Source organism: Pinus tabuliformis, chromosome 3_1 (genome assembly GCF_031772625.1).
Source record: "Pinus tabuliformis cultivar Carrire ecotype Pingquan chromosome 3_1, CPIR1, whole genome shotgun sequence".
Classification (NCBI taxonomy): Eukaryota; Viridiplantae; Streptophyta; class Pinopsida; order Pinales; family Pinaceae; genus Pinus; species Pinus tabuliformis.
The window spans coordinates 130811255-130838951 of NC_142301.1; positions in this window are offsets into that span (position 1 = coordinate 130811255).

Below are 27697 nucleotides of genomic sequence, written 5' to 3' on the forward strand. Positions count from 1 at the left end.
TCTGAGATCCACGCATATCCTTATTTCACCCTTCTGCTTCTTTTCCTGTACCACCATTGGACTTACCCAGTTATATTCTTTTACAGGCTCAATGATGCCTACCGTGAGCACCTTGTCTAGCTTTAAGCAGACCTTCTCCTTATATTTCGGATTGAGATGATAAGGTCTTTGCTTAATTAGCTTCATGTCAGGCCTTAATGTGATCTTCATCATACCTAAGTCCCCAATTATCCCCTTTAGATCTGTGAACTTAGTAGGGAATAAATCCTGGTATTTGCAGAGAAATTTAGTGACCTTATCCACTGTCATGTTGTCCTAGTAGTCTCCAATCTTTGTGAATTTGGGTTCTGCCTTCATACCGATGTTTACTTGTTTTGTTTTCAACAACGTGGTTATATTAGGGTTCTCAATCTATGGTCCTTTAACCTTGCGATGACCTTCTGTTTCTGGAATTTAATATTCTGTGGATTCACATCCTCTTCTTTAGTAGTTACATTATAACATTCTAGCATGTGACTCAGCTGAGTAGCCCATTTAGGTTGAATCAAGTCGAAAGGATCCTGTGATATCCTAAAGATTGTTGCTTTCACCTCTTGTAGTGCTTCATCAATACTGTCAAACCCATCCTCAAAATTGGATTTCATCATGAATCCCTCACGCAGGATATCCCATTCCCCTATCCCATGGCGGAGCTCCGTTTCTACATACTAGTTCATCGCAACAATATCCAGGGTGTGATAGAACAAGTGCACCCATTTAGGTTTGGGCTTTCCTCCATAAGCATGGGTACATTTGGCCAGATGCACGTGCAGATCATCCTGCCCATCATACTTGTCTGTCCTTCACATTTTAGGCTTCATAAATCGTGTTCTCATCATCCTCCTACATTCACGCCAATCATCAAAGCTTCCCTTATGCGTACCCCACCATCTTGTGGGCGTAGCATGCAGTGCCCAGTCCAATGCCTGGAAGTGTTGCTTTTCTGGTACCTCCATTTCAAACGCATCGAAAAAGATATCTACCTCATTCAGAACATCATAAGTAGACATATTTCTTACCTCTAAGGATACACAACGCAACTATCAAGTCATCATGTTTTAGCTCAGCATAGTCACTTCATGTAACCGGTTCTGCCATCACTCTAACTCTTCGTCGGAGTTTGAAGTACAGGAACTCTCGTGATCCCACGTAATTCATCCATCCACGGTGGGATTCACCCAATCTTGGTATCGCGCTATTATCTTATAGATACAGTTAAAATCATCATCACTCTCATAATCATGGACTGGTTCCGTATAGCGTGATACCTCAGTAGGATATAGAAGTGCTATTACACATAGTGATTTATTCTCAAAGATCATCTTCCACTTCTTTAGATTAATTACCCCATTCATATCAATGGTCCAGTCAACTCCTAGGAGCACATGATAGGGATTGATGTCATCCACTATCTCTATTACTTGAAAATCAACCAGTGCGCTCACTCCCTCAATATCCACAGTCACCCCCTATAGCCACCCCATGGGGATTATCTTCTGCTAATTGGCCATCCTTCGCTAAATCAAAGACCATTACAGCGTGGGTATCCCCATTCATTCCCAAGTTTTCTTCGGTAGTATGTTCACGTCTGACCCCAGGCCCAAAATAACCTAATCCATTTCATACTCCCCTATCTGCGCAGTCAGTCTCATCTCCCATCCTATTCTCATTTTATTCTTGTCAATCTTTCATTTTACACGCGGCTCACCCAACACAGTTCCAGTGCATCTATTAATGAACTCTTGTAACCATTTCACAACCTTACTATCGTGCAGTAACTTCATACAGGTCTCCAAGAAAGTTGTGAGCATAGAGGGGTCTATTTCCTACTCAGGCTTATCCTTGCCTCCTAAAGTGGAGACCTCAGCGAAGCGCTTTTTAGCTTCCATGAAGGTTTCACGTGCACGCTCCAAATCAAACTCAGCCTCCTTCGCCGGAGCTTTGCAAACCCATGTACTATCTTCTAACTATTCCCCCTTGTCATCTCCTATCGTGATTCCACTTCTCAGAACTATATTTACATTTGGATCCTCCTCATGTGGTTTAGACCTCATCATCTACAGGTTGTGAGTTGGCAGAGGTGGTAGCACCCCTTTACCACGTATCCTAGCTATCAGTGTAGGACAGTCTTCCATTCATGATCAAACAACATGAAATACTTGCACGAAGGATGTGTTGGGTTAGTGCAATCATGGGCATAGTGTCCTCGTCCTCCGCAATTATAGAAAATAAACTGTCCTCGACCTCTACCAGGTCCTCCCCCGCCTCAGCCTCATCCTCACCCCTGAAATCCTATCCACGCCATCCCTTTGCTCTGGTCAAGTGGCCTCATTTTGGCCTGAACCCTGTAGGCGGGTGTTCTATCCATCATCAACTCATAACTCCTGCAATTACGCTCATCATGTCCTACCGACCTACAAAAATTGTAGAACAGTTCTTTCGGTGTCAGCAAAAACTTCTGTAACAAGTGACAGTTATCTGTGGCATGTTTTCCTACTACCTAACAAATAACGCACCATAATGTAGGCCCCACGCTAGGTCCTGCTTGAGCTTCTGGACTTAAAGGCATCAGTCCTCCTCCTACAATATAGTTTGCAAAGATCAGGCAATTTTCCTCCTCATGCCCCTAGATCTTGCATTTCTAGCACCATACCTCCTTGCGCACCTCTGGTCGAACCATCTTGTCCTACTTCAGACCTTGCATCTCAAGGCATATATTCTTCAGCTGCACATGGATCTGCTGAACCCCCAAGTTTGGAACTTGCATTGGAGTTTCATGTAGTCTCATGGCAATCTCCAAGGCCTCTGCCTAAGTGGTTATCTTCTGTTGTGACAGCGCGACCCTTAAGTGTGCTAGTAGCGAAGCCACAAACCACTCGCGATGATGTTCGTCTGTCAAATTCATGTTGGATTCATGGATTGTACACTTCAACCTCTGATATAGTTCCCAAGGTGTCTCGCTTTGTTGCATCATGATTTCTTTGAATCCCACAATCGACTGTGCCTCAGATTTAGGCCTACTGAATTCTCTATTTATTGTTGTCTGGATCTCTGTTGCTCCATTAGAGTATAGGTTAGCGCGTGATCTTACAGAGCACTAACCAATGTCGCCTTCTTTATATGATCATCTATAACACCTTGAGCTTCCCATATAGCCCTCACAATGAACCAGAATTGGTCCAGGTCCTAATTTCCCAAGCCTTTGAATAAAGGTAGCTTCACTGTATTTTCCATACCGAACTGTGGTGGAGGTGGAGGTGGTACGGGTGAAGTTGGAGGCAATGGTGGTGAGATCGGAGGTGGTGTGGGTGGAGGTGGTATTCGCGAAAATCCTTGTGTTATTAACTGAATAGCACTTCGCGTAGAAACCTTCGCTATCTCATCCTCATCACCTTGCGGAGGTGAAATCAATGGACTATACTCCAGACCCTTTTATCCTTCGTTCCTGTAAGTTTTTTCGCTTCTCATTGTTCTGAAAATCAAGGTAGCTACACAACCCATTTTCACACAATAGCATTTTAATCTAGGTATTTAAATATTTCACGTACTTACCTTGTGGTCCTTTGAAAAAGCATCGCTCTGCCTCGCTGTAGCTGATTGAGGTGTCGACCGTGAATTCAGTCACAAATCCTCCTATGATGCGATCGAACCAATGATCGACAGTAAAGGTGATCTTGTCCTCAGATGCTTCCAATTTCTATATTAGCTTCAAGGTCCAAACAATAGGACCGTCAAGTTTCCACCTTCCTTTGTTGTCTGCTAGCTTCATGATCCACTCGTATAGCTCAATGAGGAAGTAGAAGAAAAAGATCTCGTGGATCTCTATATACAGGTATCTGTCCAACCACTGTTACTTTATTATTCATGGGTTTCTATTCTCCTGTGCCGTGAATTCTTGGATCTTCCTATCCATCCAGTCCTCGATCTCCTTCTTAGTTGGATTCGAGTGATACGAAATCACACATCTCTTATGTAGATTCTGGTCCTACCAACGGAACCATTTGTTGGCTTGAGGGGGCCTTACCCAAGTTGAGTGTTATTAAACAAAAAAATCCATACAATACTGGCCCTTTCGGCATCAGCCCTTGGAGCACGGACCGAAGTCTCACCCGAAGCAGTATGAGGGGATGCTAGAACCAAGTTTCCACACCTTGAGATGGTTGTGATGTCGTTTGATTCCTTCTGTTATCACTGAAAATTTTGTTGCCTGGTTGCTCAGACTAGCTTAAAGACAAAGTGTTTTCGCAGCGCATGAATCCTTTAGCAGTTTCGCAGCGCAACCTGTTTTAGTGATTTCGTAGCGTGCTACGAAATTGGGGATTTGTTCGAATCCATAGTAGCTGTCATGCAAAATAGTTCTGGGGTGGATACATTTTACAGGTGGCATGTTCTCAAGCTCCTGCATGTATGCTTGTCATCAGTTTTGAATCTGAAGGGAAATATTACGAGTGAAGGAGTGTTTTGAGTCGGATGGTGACTTTTATGCTTTGCATCCACCACTGTTGCCAAGCAGAGACAAGGGAAAAGTCTGAAGTGTTGCAGCCACAAAACAACCTAATCCCCAAAGGTGCAGATATAACAAGATACAGGGAGTCCCATGGAAAATTTTAGGGGCTAATGTTCGCCCAGTGGGCTAATTTTCCATGATTTTTCCACAAAAAAGATTCGCTAATTTCCAATTTTATAAAAGACGATTCGCCCAAATTTTAGAATACAAAATTATTTTACCTTAAAAATCGCCAACATTATATAGAGGTTATATATAAAACCATTATAAATTTGAATAATTTTACATTTATATCAATAAACATTTTATAGTTTGCATATTAGGGATTAGTGAGATTCGCCAATGTTTCTAAACTTCAAGAAAATTTTCTATCCTTAAAATTTTCCTTGACAGGGACTACTTGAAGGACCTTGGTAAGAATGAAAGGATTGAAGTGATTGCACTGCCGAGTTCCTTAGTGCAGCGTTCTGTTTTTCAAGATGTACTAGATTTGCTGGTTTCTTTAGATGCTCTGATGGCACCATCTCATCATAGGTGAAAGTATGAACCAACATTATATGGAAATTTGCTTGGGAGTCTTCCCCTTTCTTTGAAGGCATCAATGCTTGTCATTAAGTTTGGTCAGTGTGAGCTTCTTAGAGAGGGTGCAATTATTGGTTCATTGATGGATGCATGACCAATGCCTATCATGCAGCCATTTGGGCAGCAATCTTTGTTCAATAAATATGTGGACAGCTATTACAATGATGCTAATGGATCTGTTGGTTCTTCATATCATACAAAGACACTTAAACTCACCCCAGCATGCAGAGGCATAATTTTGTACTTATGGAACCATCATGGACAAAGAATATTAACCTCAATGTACTTATTTTCTGTGTCTTGGTTTATAACGATGCACATACATGATACAAACCATCTGTGTGAAGTTAAATAATGCTTCTCATTCTGGGGAGCAGTGAAGGAAGTACATTGTTATATGTTGAGAGATGAACTTGGCTCAGATGCAATCCGTATAGTTCTCTGTCGCAAGCATATGGCGACAGAAAAGTAGTGAATCAAGTCCATGACCACATGCGCAGACATGGACTTAGCTAGAATATCAATCTCGATACCAAGTTTGTAAGCAAGTATGCCACTTGCAGTAGTATGGAGAACGCATGCCTACTGTTTGGTAAAATGTATAAACCAGATATGTTCTTATGGAATGTTAATGTCAAAGGCTACATCTCAAGTGGTCTGTACAAGGAAGCCCTCACATTCTATAGCCGAATCATTGTACAGGCAGATAGCCGGATAATTCTATATTTCTGTTTGTATTCAAGACATGTACTAAGCTCCCTGTTCTTCTAGAGGGGAAAAAGATTCATACCCATCTGATCATGGTTAGCGTATTGCCAGTGTGTGCGCACTTAGGGGTTCTACGACGTCGTGAATGGATCCATGCCCACATGATGAAGATTGAACTTGATCAAAACATTATCCCCAATCTTGTGATTATGTATGCCATGTGCAGTAGCATGGAGAATGCACGTAAACTGTTTGACAACATTAGTATTAGAATTTTCTCTTACGGAATGCAACGATTAAATGCCATGTGGCAAGTGGTCTTTATGAGGACCCCCCTTGCCATATTACCAAATGTATGGAATGAGGGAAGAGGCACGCGTATTCAGGGTCTGCAGATTGTTGTGAAGATGCATCTCTTGCGGAACCTGGGCGACAAGCAACAGAGGAATCATCGGAAGCTTCTCCTCAAACTATCCTTTCTCCTGATCATCCTGTAAATCAGCCAATGGAGACACTTCTATTCTCAATTTATCAAGTATTTCTGTAAGCTGGAAAAACGGGACTTACAGCCCGAGAAGCGGTTTCAAGAATTCTTGAAAGGGGTCTACCTGGCATTCATAAAGGAGGGGTGGTTCCAAGAATTGAAGTGGCTAGGATTTTAAGAACATCGCCATATTTTATGCAGCTTGAAGAATCAAAATTTGTCCTTTGCAGTGCTATCATTGGAAATGAAGAGCAGCATTTATGTTCTCCAGCTAATCTCATGGAGTCAAGAGAGGAAGCAGTAGCAGACGAAGTGCATGAAGAGGATGACTTTCGAATGAAAGAGAATCAGAGTGGGAGTTGGCAATATTTGGCGGCATTGGCAGCAATTCGAAGGGCGAGAACAAGGAGACGGAGTTTAACATTGAGCCAGTCAAAAGTTGGCCCATTCTTGTCATGAACCTGTAGGTGAAAAGTGGAAGTTCATTGTTCCTAGGAAGCGGTGACTAAATTATCAAGTAGCAGTGCAAGACCCGCTTCCTAAATTTTGAAGCAACAGTATAAGACCTTAGCAACCGACATGATGTGAAAGGCTGGAAAATTTCCCATCAGCAGCTAGATGCTACATTCAAGATCTAAATGGTGAACAAACTTTGTCACTCTAATTGTTCAATAGAAGAATTATTTTTGCAAAAACAAGCCGAAAGAGGTTGCCGTTGGAGAATATTTGAGTTCTCAAGTAGATTATGGTAGGGGAAGTTTTGGTCATCAAGATTCTTCCAGCACAGTGCTTCGCTATTGAACTCTATTTGAGCATGATACTTGTGTGCTTCCACATTGGAAGTAGATTATAAAATTTAATTTGGCTTAGGCCATTATTTGGTACTGCAACAGGAGGCATGTGGCGTGAATCTGGTAACTTCCATGATTCTTCTTTCCACTGTATACCCTTCTGCAGCAATTCATTAAAATTCCTAAAGCGTTGGATGCATTTAGGGCAGTGGTCAAAGTGAAATACACGGGGAAGTTAGAGGATGGCACCATATTTGAGGAAAAGGGATCTGATGAAGAACCATTTGAGTTTATGGCTGGGGAAGAAGCAGTCGAAGCCCTTGAAGGTCACTTGTAATCTCAACAATGCAGCTTGTAAACTAAAATTGAAAGACTATACACAAGCAGAAAAATTGTGTACAAAGATTTTGGGTTGAAGCTATGTTTTTTAAAATTACACAGCAGTTTCGTAGCGCGCTACGAAACTGCTGTAGGTGGTGATTTTAACGCAGAGCAGCTATTGTGATACTGTGAGCGGGAATTTTGAAAGAGAGACACCTGTCCATCAATACAACCTACAGCACATCAGAAACATGTCAGCGTTCCATACCTAGGGTTATTAAAGAGCTGGGAACATGCTGCTAAATTTTCAAAGACTGATGGGAGACAAGGACCGCGGAAACAGGGCACTTATCCTAATTGATTAATGAGCCATCTTCGCAGCCAGTATCCAAAGCCAGCTCGTTCAGTGTATTCTCCTCCAACATATCTCGGCCAAAACAGAAAATATACAGGTGTCAAGGATCAGAAAGTCATCATGCTACGAGGAGGACAGATTTGAGTTTTGAATTAATTAGGATCTTTTGTAATTACAGTTCAGCACTTATGTAATTAATGAAATAGTTAAACAGCAGATAGGAGTAGTTAATAGCAGCCTTCGAGCTCGCTCTAGGTGGTTAATAGTGTATTCCTATATATGGCTGAAAGATGAATGTAAAAAGGGTTGGATATTTTGAAGACTGTTTTGGCTTGTGTGTAAACAGAGTTTTAGTAATACAGAGGACTGTTTTTCTTCTTAGGATTCACAATGGATCTTCTTGTTCAAATGTGGGATGGTATAGTTTCTTTGATGTCCTTTTACAGTTTGGTAAATGCATAATCACTCAGAACTCATGGATCATGCTCTGACTTCCTGTATGCCTTTGCAAACTGTGGTTTCATGTAAGTTTTGTTTGAACATTTAGATGTAAAGTGCCCTGACTTCTATGAAAGATAATGTTGTTGTTTACTGAGATATTAGTGACTCCATAAGCCCAATGGGAAGCAATTCTGTCCAGCCAGTACATTTTTCATGTGTCTTGTAAGAGTTAGCCATCTTGTTCAATATCAATAACCTATGAGAGAGCCCTCTCAGACTAAGGAGGCTAAGCCTTAGTTAAAAGCTTGGTTTGAAACAGTTACACAAAGTCTTGCTGATTGGTAGCCTTCAGTGCCTGATTTTGTGATAACATTTTGGTGCGTCTGCCGAGAGCCTGAAGATTATTCTTTCCCGAAATTATGAAGCTGAACTTCTGAAGGTAGCAGGAGCACAGAAGGTTTTTGAGGCTGCAAAACTACCTTGGCGACTCCATTGTTGAAGAATTCGAAATTCATAGGTTCATGGTGTCTCCACTGGAGTTATGAAAGACCCAAAAGCTACCATTCTTAGTTCAAGGTATGCATGCATAGATTTTTCAGGAATTCATGGTTTCCCAAATCATTTTCCCAAGGATGCATATTTTCTAAGGAATGGTCCCAAATTTAATGGAGAAGATTTGAGTTTAACTCTGAAGCATATCTCAGTTTTCAGTCATTTTGCTGAGCTTCTTAGAGTTAAACATGAGGATGTTTGCATAAGGTTATTTTATGATTCACTTCAAGGGAAATGCAAACAATGGATTGAAAGTTTTCCTATCAAATCCGTTAAGTCATTTCAAGACTTATGGCTTATGTTTTTGGAAGAATGGATAGATAGGTCAGAGGTGGTGGCAAACTCTCCTTCAGTTGAGGGTTTCAAACAATGGAATGATGATTATATTAATGAAGAAATAGGTGAAAATTTTTCTTTGTCCTTGTCCTCGTATCTAAAGTCATTTGACTGTAAAGCAGAGGATAAGATGAGATTTTTGGATGAAGTTGCTGAGGACATTGAGAAAGAAATTGAAGGTTTAGCAGGTCAAATTCAGGCATATAGTTTTCATAATCATGATCATTATTTTCAGAAGTTTTCTATGGCAGAACGCAAGGAGAGAATGCTGGTTCCTTTCTCTTTCACGATTGAGGAACTGAACACTGTTGTTGAAGATCAGTTTGCACAGCCGGAAAGGTACAAGAAAAATCAAGCTGATCATGTATTCTGGGATCCTGTAGCTGACTACATGGAAGAGTTTTACTCTCAAGTTTTTCAGTTTTTCTATGAAGATCAGAGGCAATTTCAATGGCAGTGCTCATCACAATATCATTGTGGCTCTGAACTCCGATGCAGCCAAAGGACTCAAATGTCAGATAAGATAAATGATTGGCTACATTGGAAATTTCATATTGATTGAGCTGAAAGAAGTTTGAAGCTGATAGGGTAGGTAGGTAGGTAAATGCAAATAAGATCAAGGTTGACTGAGCATTTCTTTTTTATAGATGTAGATTTCTTTTTCCTAACAGTGATCAGCAAGCTTAAGCCCAAGGTGAATGCCCCAGAAGCTTGAAAGGGATGCTTGTCAAGCAAGTTTGTGTTTGTCATTAATAGATAAGGCACTGGAACTGCAGGTTCTTAGTGTACCACAAGGGCACACTATCCCAAGTGGAGCCACTGTTATCACTGAAAATTTTGTTGCCTGGTTGCTCAGACTAGCTTAAAGACAAAGTGTTTTCGCAGCGCATGAATCCTTTAGCAGTTTCGCAGCGCAACCTATTTTAGTGATTGTTATAGACATTTTTGTGCCTTACAGCATAGAGCATGAAATGTCAATAATCTAAGGGATCCAAAGTCCCTAAACATGTTGTTATTACCCTTAGAGGAACAAGGTCAGCAAACCACAGCACTGCAAATCAGTTCTCCACTGAAAAACACTCAAAAATAGGTCAGTTTTGGATCAAAGCAGCTGCTCCACTAAGCATCTGCGCTGAATGTCAAAAGCTCTATGGTGTACTTGTGCTGCATAGCAAGTGCAACAAAGGCTACCTGCGCTGGGCGTACTTTGACATGTGGAGGAATCTTTTTCTCAATGTGCCGGTGCCCAGGAAGCTTCCAAAAAGACACTTGATCATAAGATTCGCCTAATGATGAGTTAAGAGCTTCTAAAACTCCCAGTGGAAGGTAGAAACTCCGAGTGAAGAACTGAAGAACAACTGGAGTTGAAGAGGACAACAAGTCACACATTAAGCTGACTTATCTTCACTCCAAAACTCTATATAAGGATCTCATCCCATGGGATCTGGAGAGCTGGAATTTAGTGCAAAGGATTGCTGTTGGTTTACAGTTGTGAGCATTGGGTGATTGCTTGAGGGAGGTGAAGAAGAGATTTCTCTCCATCGGGAAGGTGATGCTGGATTGGACCTCTCATGGTTGTATCACCGCCTGAACCTTACTTCCATATATTAATAAAGCATTTTAGGTTCTTCTATTCGCATGTGTTTCAATGGTGTATTGTCTTACTTGCGTCTTTGATTTATGCTAATCCTTGAATCGATTATGAATGCATGCCTCTTGTAGTTTCCTTTTCTTGTCTTATTTGCAGGATCTCGTGTAGCTGGGCCCGTGAAAAGACTTGGATCTGGGAGCAAGCGGTAAACAAAGGAGATTGGATCGACCATTTGCGCAAGACAACGGTAAGTGGATCTCTTCCTTCTATCTCTTGCATGTCATAAAGAAGAAACTTTAGATAGCTTTGCTTTCAGCTGTTGCTAAGGAACTGTCACCCTTAGAGTGGGTTAGGGTCATTCCCAGTTGGATACTTTCCCCCACAACAGACTGGCGACTCCACTGGGGATCGTGTCTTGTTGGTAGCTTGTGTTTCTTGCTATTCATTTCTTAAACAAAGGGAGTGTCGAATCGAACTGCATTCGAGTCCTTCGAATGCAAAGTAGAGGGCGGCTACTCTAGCCCAGTGCTGGGCATGTTTATGATCTGAAGAACTGATCCACAAGGACTCTTTTTAGCTCTTTGTGATAGTGTTCATCTTCCTTTAATCACCCTCTAGTGTATACTTGACTGATAGCCTCTGATTTGGCCAAAAACCATTGATTTTTGAGCAAACTGTGACCCGGAATCTGAGAGAGACGAGAGTTGTCTCATCAGTGCAGCTGCAACAAAGGCTACCTGCACTGCAACGCAGGTACCGAAGGGGCTACCTGCGCTGCATCTCAGATTGACAGTGCAGCACCTGCGTTGATCCAGTTTTGCCTTGTGCAACTGGGATTCCCCACTGTCTGTTGCCCAGTTTTCAGTATTGTTTTGCAGCCTGTTGTCAACCTGTATACCCAGCTGAAACCACTTCTCTTTGCCTTCATTCCGCCTCAGTTGTATGAAGAAACCGTGATTTTTCTTATTGTATTTCTTGCTGTCATTCACAGTTTCCCATAGCGAAAGTGAACTAGTCTTGCTATGACCTCTTGGGTCTAGACCTATGAGAAAGTGTCGTTGTGATTCTAAGAGTTAGTTTATTGCTGTTCATAGCTGCTTGAGCATTTGCTTTCGTTATATGGTTCGAATTTCAGTATTTCTTGTGTTGAAACGAGTGAATCTTAAGGTGTTCTTTTGATTATTGGACAAACACTTGTTGCTTTCGCTTGAAATTGAATTCGAAATTATACAACAGCTTTCTTTTTGTAATACATCAACATTAAGGAAGAAGAAAAGAAATACTTGCATTGTGCATGTGCATTTTGACAGTTTGCATGTCGATTTAGGAAAAGTGCATCAGTGTGTGCTCTATGATCTGTTTGAAAAGATGATGTCTTTCTTTTCCTTCAGTAGTTAAGGTTTTCATAAGTTGAAAGAATTGAAAAAGCTTGCTTATCATTCTTAGACTGCATTTAGGAGTTGTATCATACATCACGTGGTGATCCATAAAGGCAAACTGCTAAGCAAGATCAACCTAAAAAGAACTGAATTTATCTAACAACGCTTTGAAACATAACGAAACACAGTAGAGGTCTAGGTAGAGATGTGAACCGGCGTCGTTAAACATAGTGACTGTCGATCTCTACAAAGGTGGGTGATTCCTCCTGAGGGACGATAGCACTAATACGGACTTGTGCCCCCGCGTACCGTCGCGTATATTGGGGGAACCCTATAGGAACAAAGCCTTTATCCATAGGAAGCCGTGTCGGCCGCCCTACTGATCGCGATGCAGTGAACACAGCATTCACGAAGATCGACCACTCGTACCGTAAAACGTATTCTGTGGTTTCGCGAAAGGTTTGGCACACCCTCTGCCTAGAACTCCAGAGTAGTTTCTTTTGTCCTTTTTCAAACTCTATAACTGAAAAAGTCCATCCGAGCATTTGTCACTTCGGGCTCGTTAATACATCGAAGGAGACTAGAGTCATCTTTAGCTTTTTCTCGACTCTTAAAAAGTGAAAAAGCAAGTTGTGTCTAAAAGCGTCGTCATATAAAATTTATTCTAAGCGGAACATAATCACCCCTTATTCCTACGTTGATCTTTAGGTTGAGAACATGGAACGCACCAACCAAGGGATTCCACATGATGGGACCCCTAGCCCTTTCTCCTCTTGGGGAGAAGTTGGTGCGCCCCACATGGCCACATTGTCGCTTCCAGGACTGACAATTGGCCTGCCAGTTTGGCTATTCTCAACCGCTGTAGTTCAGACCACCACGGTTCCTGAACAATCGAGTCAACAGTTAGACTAGTCAAGAGCTACCCTCCAGCCTTCCACTTCTTATAAACCTTCCTCCGATCCTTCTTCTTCGAAAGGTCAAGCCGCCGAAAGCGGAGCTCCCATGGAAAAGAAGAAGGAAAAGAAGAAGAAAGAAAAGAAGCAGAAGGAGCCAAAGGCACCTGGGGGCAAGCAAAAGGTATCTAACGAAAATCCACACATAGCACGGACCGGGCCCAAATCGCCATGTGTCATATGTAGAGGAGACCACCTTCACCGTGATTGTCCCAGTATTCCCCGGATACTAAGGGACTGGTCCCCTCGTTTGCACAGTTCGGAAGCGTCAACCTCTGACAACCAGGTTGAATGCTTACCGTCGACCAGCGAAAGTGAAGGTTCTAGACGACGAAGGGGAAAGAGATTCCCCTACGAACTGTGTGAAGGCAATCACACTCTTCGCCGTTGTCCCTTTTTAGACGAAGCAAAGAGAGTTTTGGAAGATCAACCGATTGCACCGTTGCTACTTCCTCCTGGATACCAAAAACTCGCGCCAAGTCCTTCGTTGGTCGAAAATACAGTTGCCCCGCTCACAGGGCCAGCTGAAGTGTCAGTCGCTGAAAGTGAACCTACTGAATCCGGACCGGACGAAAGTCCAAAGGTCAAAACGGCAGTTGACCTGGTTCTCCCTTCAAAAGTTTCATCTTCAAATACCATAGTCACTGAGGATTCATCTTCAGTTGACACCCTCACCGAAGAGAGTAAGGATGACACCGTCCAGATTCTCTTCATCAACATCGATTCTGATGAACATCAGGGCAATGTGCCCACTCCTTTATCGCAGGAAGGAACATCGTCAGGGTCATACCCGGCCGTATATTCGGTCCCACCACCAAGCAACCTAGTTGTGTCCTTTGATTGGAACCAACTAGGCAGACCCCGATTACCAGCCAGTATGCCATTTAGAATTATAGTCCAAATATACAAAATGGTGATGGCTGGAACTATCATTGATGAATGGGCATCTGTGAGTATCCTGTCCTCTATTGCTTGGAAAGAACTGGGTTGCCTGGCGCTTTTGTCTGAGACAAGAAATCTCTCGGGTTTTGACAAAGGAACCAGTCGACCATTAGGGATTCTACTTAATGTGCCTATTACCTTGAAAGAGAAGGCTGTCAAGATGAACTTGATGGTCGTCCAAGAACCCTTGGATTATAACCTACTCCTTGGACGAGACTACATATATTGCATGGAAGCAATAGTCTCCTCACTCTTTCGAATAATGTGTTTTCCATACGAAGGAAGAATGGTCAAGCTGGTAGACCAACTTTCACTTCCGGGATCACGCATCGCAAGTAGTCACATACCTATCCTCAATGGTCTATTTGATCAAGAAAGGTCTCTACCTCTGGTTCTTCTTCCTGATGAGTGCGAGTAATTCGGGAGAGGAAGGCCGGAACCCAGGGGGCATGCATCCTGGTCTGCTCTGGAGGCAGAAAAAACCTTGGGTGTAAAGTAGAATTTCCGCGGGAGAATATGACTAGTCCGTACCCCGTCCCCTCCTTCTTCTTCGTAAAACAGAAGAGCCGGCAAGAGCTCTCATGCGGAAGAAGGGGCAGTTAGGAATGGGGTTGTTCTGGAAAAAGATTCTTTTGTTAAAGTTAAGTGTATGGCAGAGCGTCGTCATTCACCTTTGTCTAGAAAAGTGGGCTCTGCCAAAGAAGGGGATCCGTTTGCGGCAGCAAGTAGTAACCATCTTTGGATAATAGGCAAGCCTCACCCATTAAAACAAATGTTTTAGAGGATAAGTAGGGGCAGCCTCCAAAGAAAGGGATTCAATTGCTGCAACAAATTGTAACCATCTTTGTGTAACCTAATGATAGACATCGCCGAAGAAAAGTTTCTGTTTGAAAGAATTAGCAGAACTATCTTTGGGTAACCTGAAAGAGGTAAGCCTCACCTGTTGAAAACAAAGGTTTTTAACGGAAAAGTAGGGGCAACCTTGAAATTAGACTTACACCTGGGGGCATGCAAACCTCTTGGAATGCAAGCTCGGGCGGCTTTTTAGTTTAGGTAGGACTAACCCCGCTAACCCGTAGATAAGCCGATACCCGGCTTGCACAAAGAGAGGATATAGAGCAATACGTAGGGAGATGAAGCTCTTTAAAAAATAGCGATCTCCCATGAGACCTTCCTACTTTATGACTGGTAAAAACGAGCAGTTTTGGCAAAGTTCATGCTCATTAAAAAATAAACGCAAGATCCGAGCAGTTTTAATGCGGAAATTCATGCTCGTTAAAAAATAAACATAAGCTTATGAGCAGGCTTTCCCCAGAGTTCAAGCTCATCCAGAAAAAATGAACCAGTAAATGACCATTTGAGACCGTAAATTCATCAGCCATAAAAGCCTTGGTCGTGTTTGTGCACCGTCACCTCCACTTTTCATTTGGCCGATCATTCACATCCACTTGATTGTTTACCTATTTTGAGGAACAGCTGCGAAGAGTGATCCCACCTAGCCATCCTTGTAATACTGCCGTGATTGGAAAATTCCAACCTGTACCTGGAATCTGCTGCTATCCCTGTTTATCACTCGTTCCTCAAAATACGAGTCTTCTTTGAGCTCTTTTCACTGACTCGTAAAAAATGAAAAGTTTTGCCGAGTTTTGGCCTTCCAGCTCGTTAAAAGGACCGGAAGAGCTATCCCTCCTCTAGATTTTAATCTTTTTGGACCTGAGGGATTGTTTCAAAAAAAGATCGAGCGCTTGTCTAGTTCGGCTCGATAAAGATATCGAACATTCATCCCTTCTGTATTGTTTTATACTTTTTCGGACTTAAGGGATTAAATGACGAAAAAGGACCCCTGGAGTCCACTTTATGTACCCTTTTCAGACTCTCTAAAAATGAAAAGGACCGAGTTGTCTTTGTCGCTGGGCTCGTTAAAAATATTAGATAGCGACAAACTTGTCTTTAGACGAGAACGAGTTTCCCTATCGCTAGGCTCGTTAAAACATAGCGATGGGCTTGCCCGAAGGGCAGGTTATAGAACAAGCATATGTTATACTCCTCAAGCTTGAAAAAAATAAAGAGGTACTGGTCAGAAATGACTGGGGAAAAATTGGGAAGAACCTCAAAGCTTAATGGTAGCAAGTCGCTCTTGAACATGACACTTTTGCCTCCGTAAATATCGGGTTGGGTTATTATCATTCACCGGTCCCTTCACCATGGTCTCGCCATACCATCCATACATGGGGTAATGCTACCGATCCATCACAACAGTGTCGTTATATGTTCAAGAGATGTCATTCGGAAAGTGTCAACCGGGTCCCATCCACTACCGTACATCATCTTTCATCCTTCCATGACCGCCACCCTGAATCATATTTCACAGATCGTTTTCACCATCATCACTAGCTCCGTTCCGTGTCACTGATGTGGGATTCATTAAGGCCCTCCTTTGACGGATCACTTCTTGTCGACATCAGCTCATTATCCAAGAAGTTGATCTAGGAACACCCCCTCAGTACTTTGAAGCTTGCATGCCTCAATGGCAAGTTTCTCACTCCCGGCGATAGGTATACATTAATGACCTTCGACCAGGAGACTTTGCGTGGTGTTCGACGTCAGATCCTATATTCACACCACGTGAATTGTGCTGCAGTACCTTGAGGGTCATCATCATTATCGGTGATTCCTCTCGCGCTTGTTAACAGTTTACATTATTGACTGGTAATCAAGCGACGTCTTTCCGTGTTCGACTTCCAGAAATTCTCACATGGATCGACTTGTACTAGAGTGAAGATTGGACAAGTTTGAAGACCCCGGATCTAGTTTCATCCATCCGGGCTGCGATATATATTCAGGAGATAAAAACATAGACATGTGCAGCAGATGATCATCCTACTGAAAGGATGATAATTGAAAGCAGAAAATTATCAGTCTATTATCAGACGATCGTCTGTTTATGTACAGCAAATGTATTTATAAAGCTGAGCATGGGAAATGCCCGCATCAGCTAGATCATGAAAAGAAAGTATGAAAAGATAATGTATTGTATTGTATTTTGTTACAGGTCACCTCCCGACGATTGAATGAACTTCGGATCCTCCTAATAAAGCATTTCACCCGATAAACGACCTCATACTTTAGGGGGCAACTGTTATAGACATTTTTGTGCCTTACAGCATAGAGCATGAAATGTCAATAATCTAAGGGATCCAAAGTCCCTAAACATGTTGTTATTACCCTTAGAGGAACAAGGTCAGCAAACCACAGCACTGAAAATCAGTTCTCCACTGAAAAACACTCAATAACAGGTTAGTTTTGGATCAAAGCAGCTGCTCCACTAAGCATCTGCCCTGAATGTCAAAAGCTCTATGGTGTACCTGCGCTGCATAGCAAGTGCAACAAAGGCTACCTGCGCTGGGCGTACTTTGACATGTGGAGGAATCTTTTTCTCAATGTGCCGGTGCCTAGGAAGCTTCCAAAAAGACACTTGATCATAAGATTTGCCTAATGATGAGTTAAGAGCTTCTAAAACTCCCAGTGGAAGGTAGAAACTCCGAGTGAAGAACTGAAGAACAACTGGAGTTGAAGAGGACAACAAGTCACACATTAAGCTGACTTATCTTCACTCCAAAACTCTATATAAGGATCTCATCCCATGGGATATGGAGAGCTGGAATTTAGTGCAAAGGATTGCTGTTGGTTTACAGTTGTGAGCATTGGGTGATTGCTTGAGGGAGGTGAAGAAGAGATTTCTCTCCGTCGGGAAGGTGATGCTGGATTGGACCTCTCATGGTTGTATCACTGCCTGAACCTTACTTCCATATATTAATAAAGCATTTGAGGTTCTTCTATTCGCATGTGTTTCAATGGTGTATTGTCTTACTTGCGTCTTTGATTTATGCTAATCCTTGAATCGATTATGAATGCATGCCTCTTGTAGTTTCCTTTTCTTGTCTTATTTGCAGGATCTCGTGTAGCTGGGCCTGTGAAAAGACTTGGATCTGGGAGCAAGCGGCAAACAAAGGAGATTGGATCGACCATTTGCGCAAGACATCGGTAAGTGGATCTCTTCGTTCTATCTCTTGCATGTCATAAAGAAGAAACTTTAGATAGCTTTGCTTTCAGCTGTTGCTAAGGAAATGTCACCCTTAGAGTGGGTTAGGGTCATTCCGAGTTGGATACTTTCCCCCACAACAGTGATTTCGTAGCGTGCTACGAAATTGGGGATTTGTTCGAATCCATAGTAGCTGTCATGCAAAATAGTTCTGGGGTGGATACATTTTACAGGTGGCATGTTCTCAAGCTCCTGCATGTATGCTTGTCATCAGTTCTGAATCTGAAGGGAAATATTACGGGTGAAGGAGTGTTTTGAGTCGGATGGTGACTTTTATGCTTTGCATCCACCACTGTTGCCAAGCAGAGACAAGGGAAAAGTCTGAAGTGTTGCAGCCGCAAAACAACCTAATCCCCAAAGGTGCAGATATAACAAGATACAGGGACTACTTGAAGGACCTTGGTAAGAATGAAAGGATTGAAGTGATTGCATTGTCGAGTTCCTTAGTGCAGCGTTCTGTTTTTCAAGATGTACTAGATTTGCTGGTTTCTTTAGATGCTCTGAAGGCACCATCTCATCATAGGGGAAAGTATGAACCAACATTATATGGCAATTTGCTTGGGAGTCTTCCCCTTTCTTTGAAGGCATCAATGCTTGTCATTAAGTTTGGTCAGTGTGAGTTTCTTAGAGAGGGTGCAATTATTGGTTCATTGATGGATGCATGACCAATGCCTATCATACAGCCATTTGGGCAGCAATCTTTGGTCAATAAATATGTGGACAGCTATTACAATGATGCTAATGGATCTATTGGTTCTTCATATCATACAAAGACACTTAAACTTACCCCAGCATGCAGAGGCATAATTTTGTACTTATGGAACCATCATGGACAAAGAATATTAACCTCAATGTACTTATTTTCTGTGTCTTGTTTTATAACGATGCGCATACATGATACAAACCATCTGTGTGAAGTTAAATAATGCTTCTCATTATGGGGAGCAGTGAAGGAAGTACATTGTTATATGTTGAGAGATGAACTTGGCTCAGATGCAATCCATATAGTTCTCTGTCGCAAGCATATGGCGACAGAAAAGTAGTGAATCAAGTCCATGACCACATGCGCAGACATGGACTTAGCCAGAATATCAATCTCGATACCAAGTTTGTAAGCAAGTATGCCACTTGCAGTAGTATGGAGAACGCATGCCTACTGTTTGGTAAAATGTATAAACCAGATATGTTCTTATGGAATGTTAATGTCAAAGGCTACATCTCAAGTGGTCTGTACAAGGAAGCCCTCACATTCTATAGCCGAATCATTGTACAGGCAGATAGCCGGATAATTCTATATTTCTGTTTGTATTCAAGACATGTACTAAGCTCCCTATTCTTCTAGAGGGGAAAATGATTCATACCCATCTGATCATGGTTAGCGTATTGCCAGTGTGTGCGCACTTAGGGGTTCTACGACGTCGTGAATGGATCCATGCCCACATGATGAAGATTGAACTTGATCAAAACATTATCCCCAATCTTGTGATTATGTATGCCATGTGCAGTAGCATGGAGAATGCACGTAAACTGTTTGACAACATTAGTATTAGAATTTTCTCTTACGGAATGCAATGATTAAATGCCATGTGGCAAGTGGTCTTTATGAGGACCCCCCTTGCCATATTACCAAATGTATGGAATGAGGGAAGAGGCATGCGTATTCAGGGTCTGCAGATTGTTGTGAAGATGCATCTCTTGCGGAACCTGGGCGACAAGCAACAGAGGAATCATCGGAAGCTTCTCCTCAGACTATCCTTTCTCCTGATCATCCTGTAAATTAGCCAATGGAGACACTTCTATTCTCAATTTATCAAGTATTTCTGTAAGCTGGAAAAACGGGACTTACAGCCCAAGAAGCGGTTTCAAGAATTCTTGAAAGGGGTCTACCTGGCCTTCATGAAGGAGGGGTGGTTCCAAGAATTGAGGTGGCTAGGATTTTAAGAACATCGCCATATTTTATGCAGCTTGAAGAATCAAAATTTGTCCTTTGTAGTGCTATCATTGGAAATGAAGGGCAGCATTTATGTTCTCCAGCTAATCTCATGGAGTCAAGAGAGGAAGCAGTAGCAGACGAAGTGCATGAAGAGGATGACTTTCGAATGAAAGAGAATCAGAGTGGGAGTTGGCAATATTTGGCGGCATTGGCAGCAATTCGAAGGGCGAGAACAAGGAGACGGAGTTTAACATTGAGCCAGTCAAAAGTTGGCCCATTCTTGTCATGAACCTGTAGGTGAAAAGTGGAAGTTCATTGTTCCTAGGAAGCGGTGACTAAATTATCAAGCAGCAGTGCAAGACCCGCTTCCTAAATTTTGAAGCAACAGTATAAGACCTTAGCAACCGACATGATGTGAAAGGCTGGACAATTTCCCATCAGCAGCTAGATGCTACATTCAAGATCTAAATGGTGAACAGACTTTGTCACTCTAATTGTTCAATAGAAGAATTATTTTTGCAAAAACAAGCCGAAAGAGGTTGCCGTTGGAGAATATTTGAGTTCTCAAGTAGATTATGGTAGGGGAAGTTTTGGTCATCAAGATTCTTCCAGCACAGTGCTTCGCTATTGAACTCTATTTGAGCATGATACTTGTGTGCTTCCACATTGGAAGTAGATTATAAAATTTAATTTGGCTTAGGCCATTATTTGGTACTGCAACAGGAGGCATGTGGCGTGAATCTGGTAACTTCCATGATTCTTCTTTCCACTGTATACCCTTCTGCAGCAATTCATTAAAATTCCTAAAGCGTTGGATGCATTTAGGGCAGTGGTCAAAGTGAAATACACGGGGAAGTTAGAGGATGGCACCATATTTGAGGAAAAGGGATCTGATGAAGAACCATTTGAGTTTATGGCTGGGGAAGAAGCAGTCGAAGCTCTTGAAGGTCACTTGTAATCTCAACAATGCAGCTTGTAAACTAAAATTGAAAGACTATACACAAGCAGAAAAATTGTGTACAAAGATTTTGGGTTGAAGCTATGTTTTTTAAAATTACACAGCAGTTTCGTAGCGCGCTACGAAACTGCTGTAGGTGGTGATTTTAACGCAGAGCAGCTATTGTGATACTGTGAGCGAGAATTTTGAAAGAGAGACACTTGTCCATCAATACAACCTACAGCACATCAGAAACATGGCAACGTTCCATACCTAGGGTTATTAAAGAGCTGGGAACATGCTGCTACATTTTCGAAGACTGATGGGAGACAAGGACTGTGGAAACAGGGCACTTATCCTAATTGATTAATGAGCCATATTCGCAGCCAATATCCAAAGCCAGCTCGTTCAGTGTATTCTCCTCCAACATATCTCGGCCAAAACAGAAAATATACAGGTGTCAAGGATCAGAAAGTCATCATGCTACGAGGAGGACAGATTTGAGTTTTGAATTAATTAGGATCTTTTTTAATTACAGTTCAGCACTTATGTAATTAATGAAATAGTTAAACAGCAGATAGGAGTAGTTAATAGCAGCCTTCGAGCTCGCTCTAGGTGGTTAATAGTGTATTCCTATATATGGCTGAAAGATGAATGTAAAAAGGGTTGGATATTTTGAAGACTATTTTGGCTTGTGTGTAAACAGAGTTTTAGTAATACAGAGGACTGTTTTTCTTCTTAGGATTCACAATGGATCTTCTTGTTCAAATGTGGGATGGTATAGTTTCTTTGATGTCCTTTTACAGTTTGGTAAATGCATAATCACTCAGAACTCATGGATCATGCTCTGACTTCCTGTATGCCTTTGCAAACTGTGGTTTCATGTAAGTTTTGTTTGAACATTTAGATGTAAAGTGCCCCGACTTCTATGAAAGATAGTGTTGTTGTTTACTGAGATATTAGTGACTCCATAAGCCCAATGGGAAGCAATTCTGTCCAGCCAGTACATTTTTCATGTGTCTTGTAAGAGTTAGCCATCTTGTTCAATATCAATAACCTATGAGAGAGCCCTCTCAGACTAAGGAGGCTAAGCCTTAGTTAAAAGCTTGGTTTGAAACAGTTACACAAAGTCTTGCTGATTGGCAGCCTTTAGTGCCTGATTTTGTGATAACACCTTCTATCCTTGCCTTCATGCAGGTCGCTTTTCTTTAGGGCTTGCACGATGAGCCCCTTATTCCATCCTTCAATGCCTAATCAAAAGGGTATGATCAACCTTTGCGTAACCCTAGCTTGCTGCTCAGGTAATTTCACACTACTATGGCAGCGTGCCGTGCAAATTACCCAATTAATCTATGTGACTTTCTTACCTTATCAAATACTTATAGTTAACACCGAATAAATAGATAATCATAATTTCGTAGTAATTACATTAATTTGTGCATCACATAGGCATAATAAAGGAAGTTCATACATAACATATCAAGATGCATTAACAGAACAAAGACACAGGAATTGTCGAATATTTCTCTTTACTGATATCTTCCAAGTGTTTACAAACTTTATCCGCCCTGCACACACAGTTGCAGGGGTCTGCACACTCAACTGCAGACTTCTACCCTAGGCCTCTATGCACTCAGCTGTAGAAACTCTACCTATGCTACAACCTAAGACTTAGACTTCTTACTTCAGAACTATGGCTCTCTTACATTCTATCTCTCAAACTACTTAGAGTTTAGCTCTTTTTATACAATCCTATGTTCAGCGAACCATGGGTAGATCTCTTACAGATGACTTTACTTTACAAAACTAAGGGCGGACTACCCTTTATGACACATGACACCTTCGCGCTCTGTGACCACAAAATGCAGAGACTTTACAATTTTATTACAAAATTTGACTCAAACATGGGCTTTTAGCCCCAAAACTGCCCTCGGGGGATCTTGCTCCCAACAATAGGCATCATAGATCTGAGAGAAATGCCTTGGAAAGTGTTTTCAAATGGTTCTAATATAACATAAAGCCAAGAATTTGATAAGCCAAAAGGTTTGAAATCTTGAGGAAAGGTATCAGAAAGTGAAAAAACATAAGATCAAAATTCCAATAATTACCAGATAAAGGCCCTGAATCAATTCTGAAGAAGAAATGTGACTAAGGTGGATGTAAAATGAATGAGTGAAATGGAACGGTTTTAACTCAACCCGAAAATGTAAGATTCGGAACAGGAAGAGATAAAATCATGGATAAGATCATTTGCTACAAGAGTTTTGCAATTTTCTTTCCTTGTAGAAAATATGAGCAAGAAAGGGTCTAAGAAGTTCATTTCATTTTAGGGTCCAACCCTAACCCCCTTATTTATGTAATAGGGTTGAGTCATAGTTATAGTTAGTTAAAGAGTCAATAAAGCCCATATTAATAATTGTAAGTGGTTGACACACATTTAAAGAAGGGACCACAGTTAGTTGCAAATGGGCCATGGTATTAGATAGATGGTATAAATAAGAACCATGGCACTGACCCATGGTATTGCATGTATGAATCCTATATAAAGGATAGAAACTCCCCTTGAGGAGCATCATGTCTTATTTTGTAATTGAGCCTAGCTCTATTGCAAATTGCCCCCTCGAAGAGGCAAGTGAACATTGCTTTCCTTTTTGAATAATAAAATACATGTTGCTATTTCTTATTGTTCCGTGTTCTGGGTATATTTCTTCACATACTTGGTATTCTGGTATCTTCTCACAGGTCAAGAGCATAACAAGTGGTATCAGAGCACTTTCTAGGGCCGGTGGGATCTCCATTTTTAGCAGATTTTTTTTTTGGCTAGAGACGTGTTCCGGCATCTTTAAAACATGGGATCTGTCATTGAGCACATAAACCTGTGGATTTGGGAAGGCATGCACGAAGGAAATACAATAGGTGGTAACACTTGTTGGTCTTCCTTGTAACCCCTGTGGGTACCCCTTCGAGTAGTAGCACATTAGTCAGAATTGTGCATGGACTATCTTCCAAGTACCCTCTGGGTATATCGGAAGCCCCTTAGGCTCTCTTGAAACCTCGCCATAGATAAATCGTTGGTCGTCTTGCTGCTACAGTACACCGAGAACAACACTCGAGGAGATTACTCACGCATATGATAGGGTAGTTGGTTTGTATGGCTAAGGGTACGGTTGATCCTCCTTGGTAGTGCCCTGAAAGATTGGGCCAAGTACTACTGTTGGACCCTTATGTATATTGTGATCTGTAGCACATAACACTCCTTGAGACCATAGTTCCCTTGTCTCTCTCTAGATCACACATCATCTTTTCCAGATCAGATCTAGCAACTTGGAATCTGTCGTAGCCAAAACAATTAGTTTTGCCATTCAAATCTCTCAGATCTGCCATTTAGATCTATCAGATCCACCAATCAGATCTATTAGATCTGCCATTCAGATCTAGCAGTTTGGATTCTGTAGTAGGCGCAACAATCAGATCTGCCATTCATATCTAGCAGCAAGGGTTCGATCACTGCCACATTCCTACTCATACTCTACAGTTGAGGGTTTCATTGATAAATTTGACTATTTGTGTGGCTCTTATACCTAGGCATGATTCTCGCAGGACATTGGGCAGAATTAACTTTTCTAGGAATCGGCTACTACAGAATTCCTAAGCGAGGAGTAAAATGCCTTTCGGAGTTAAAAAAAAAAAAAAAATGTGTCTGAGACCCTCCCAGGATGATTATAGGAGACTTAACCCATAATAATTAGGTTGACAGGTTGAGCAAGGTGGTACCATTCACTTGTTAGCGTCAAAATTTCAGGTGGTCCCAATTTTTTTTTCACTATAACGACAAGTCCATCGGATCGGTGCATGGTACAAACTAGAGCTCAAGCTATGGCCGATGAGAAGATCGACACCCTTGAACAAAAGTTGGAGGCGTTAATGAAGCAGATCTAGACCTGTTGAGGCCTCGAAAATCACTGCAACAACATTGGGGGATGACCACCCGTTCCGGACCTTAATACGGCTCCTTCTCCATTTGGAATGGTGGCTCCGACTGGGTATAATGGGACCAGTTTCCCAGTAATGAATAAAAAGGGGTGGATGAACGATTGATTATCTAATATAACGATAGGTGGATAACTTAATCTATCATTAAAAATAAAAGAACTACTAATAATCCTGGGAACTATTATTCTTTGAAATGTAGCGCTTGATGATCTTTGTCTATTGACAGGCATATAGATGACTCTATCTAATAAACCTAGACATTTATTCATTCAATGATTACTTTGTTTAAATAGTTAAACAAAGTGATTAACACAATATTTCTACACTTATCATTTATATTATTGATACATATACAATCAAAAGAAAAGCATACTGTAAACATCCAATAGTGGAAGGAATAAAGAATGTTGTTTAAAGCACATGCATATATCCGATAATAGCAAAAGCGATCAAATGACAATTCATATAAAAAGAATGAACTCAGACACAGATAATAGTACCATATGAGCTGCTCATCACTCCCAATATCAATCGCTATTTGAAATTCTTCTTCCGACTCAGAAATACTTTCAAACAAAGACAGTAGTGCACATCCGCGTAAAAGCTTCTTTGTCAAAATCAGAATGATTGGCCTAGTTTTATAAAAGAATATGCCTGAAGTACAGTAGTGCAAATTCAGGTTTTAAGTCATATACAAAGCTTACAACCCTTTCTAAATACATGAAAGGGTCTATAAATACTTAATTAAGCTAACTACCTATGAAACTAAAATCCTACTTAATTGGTATCACTTGATTCTGAATATCTCCTTCATGTCAATCTGGCAGTCAGCGACATGAATCATCATTTAGGCTATTTGCCTTTAAACCTGAGCTGGCATATCGCAAGCATTGGTTCCACTTCTGGTGGTATGTTGAGGCAAGAATTGATTTGGGCAGCATAGGTGGCATCCTGAATATGGGAATGATATACCTGATTGCATCTGTGAGGTATTTGAGGGCGGCTCTCTGGCTGTATGGTTTGACTAAGAAAAACCAATAGGTGTCCCATGTCAAACTGTTAATTCCTGCGATTAATCTCCCATTTTTCTCTAGTTCTGGATAACATGACTGCTCCAATGTTTTAGCCACTGTCAATTTACCTGGAGTACATTGAGAAATCATGTTAGACAAGTAGAGAGTATCATTAATCAATTCAACCAAATTACTTGTGGTTAATTTGCATCTTGAAATTGCTCTCTCTGGTTTCATTAACTGGGACTGCCATTCCGTAAATAATATCTCCTTATGTGATTCTAGGATTTTTGGCAAATTAGCCGCCTGTCCCTCATCGGTGTCTTTCCACTCAAGAAAATTAGTTAGTGTTTCATCGGCTTGATCCAAGTCTGTTCTAGCCTTTTCCGATTTTTCACCTATTGATGTCGTCAAGTCGCATAAAGGTTCCACCTTGGAGATTTGTTGACATAAAAGCTTTATCTGTGTTATCAATGCCTTTTTTATCTGTAATGCCTCTGCTCTGAATTCAACTAGCTGCGGAAGATTCTTTGTTTTCTCTAGCTGGGCAGATAGTTGAGCAATTTGTTCATCTTTCGACTTCAGCATTTGTTCATTTGCTGCTTTTAGTTGTGTCAATGCCTCAGATAGCTCTTTCTACTTTTGAACTGTACTGTAATCAATCCTTTGTTTCTCTTCCTGCAATTGTTTAGTCAATTGATTATTTATTTGTTGTTGTGTAAACAATTGCCATTCTGCTTGCTCCGCCTTCTGCTGTGTCTCCGATAGTTGTGCTTGTAGTGAAAAGATCTCCTGGTCTTTTCCTTTTAATAAATTACTCACCTCTGATGCCTTGTCTATTGTAGCTGTCGAATAGGCTCCAGCATATTGGGATAGTTTTGTTAGGTCATCAGAGGGATCAAATTCCTCTTTCCAAACCACATTTCCCGTCACTGTTTGTTCAGGGAATAGGGAAGGTTGATCAGTCCTTCTCCTTTTCCGCTGTCGTTTTACCACAGCCTTGTGTCTTGGGCTGTAAAAGACATCTAAGGGAGGAATTTCCTCTACTTGCAAAATAATCTGATCGGAGGGGTCCTTAGGGATTATCTCTACTTCTTTAGAACTGGGTAGGCCGTTGGTTCAACTTGGAACCTGTTTTGAAGTTGTCTCCTGTGTGTCAGCCGCTTTTGATGTTTCAGCTTCCTTCGAGCACTCAAGATTACTGATGATTGAGTCGAATTGCTGCCATTCCTGGAGCAATTTCGGGTCAATCTGGGCATCTACATTCACCTCTGTGCTTCTTTGTTCCTGCTCTTTTGTCTGGGCTTCCTCTTGTTTTTTCATATGCACTTCCTCCTGTTCTTTTGATGTAACAAGAGGTTCCTTAGTGAGTCCCTGCTCAGGCTTGCTTGATTCTGTCGTTCGGGTTGTTGCTAACAGATCTAGAGGCAGAGTTTGCAACCTCTGTTCTTTAAGTCTGTTGAATTCAACTAACCCGTCATCTTTATATTCCATTCTGGCCATCGATTTAACTTGGGACATTGACTCGGCTAAGGAGAATAGGTCATCGAACTTATCTTCTTTATGATCAAACTTTGTCAATTTTTCCTGTTCAAGTGCATTATAGGCAACTTTTTTGGGATCAAATCGCCTATTAGGAATAGTTGCTAGACTTAATGCCTTCATTTTTTCAGCTTCTTTCTCTGCATGTTTAAAGTCATGCAAAGCGTAGACACCGCATATTAGAGGAAAAGAGAGC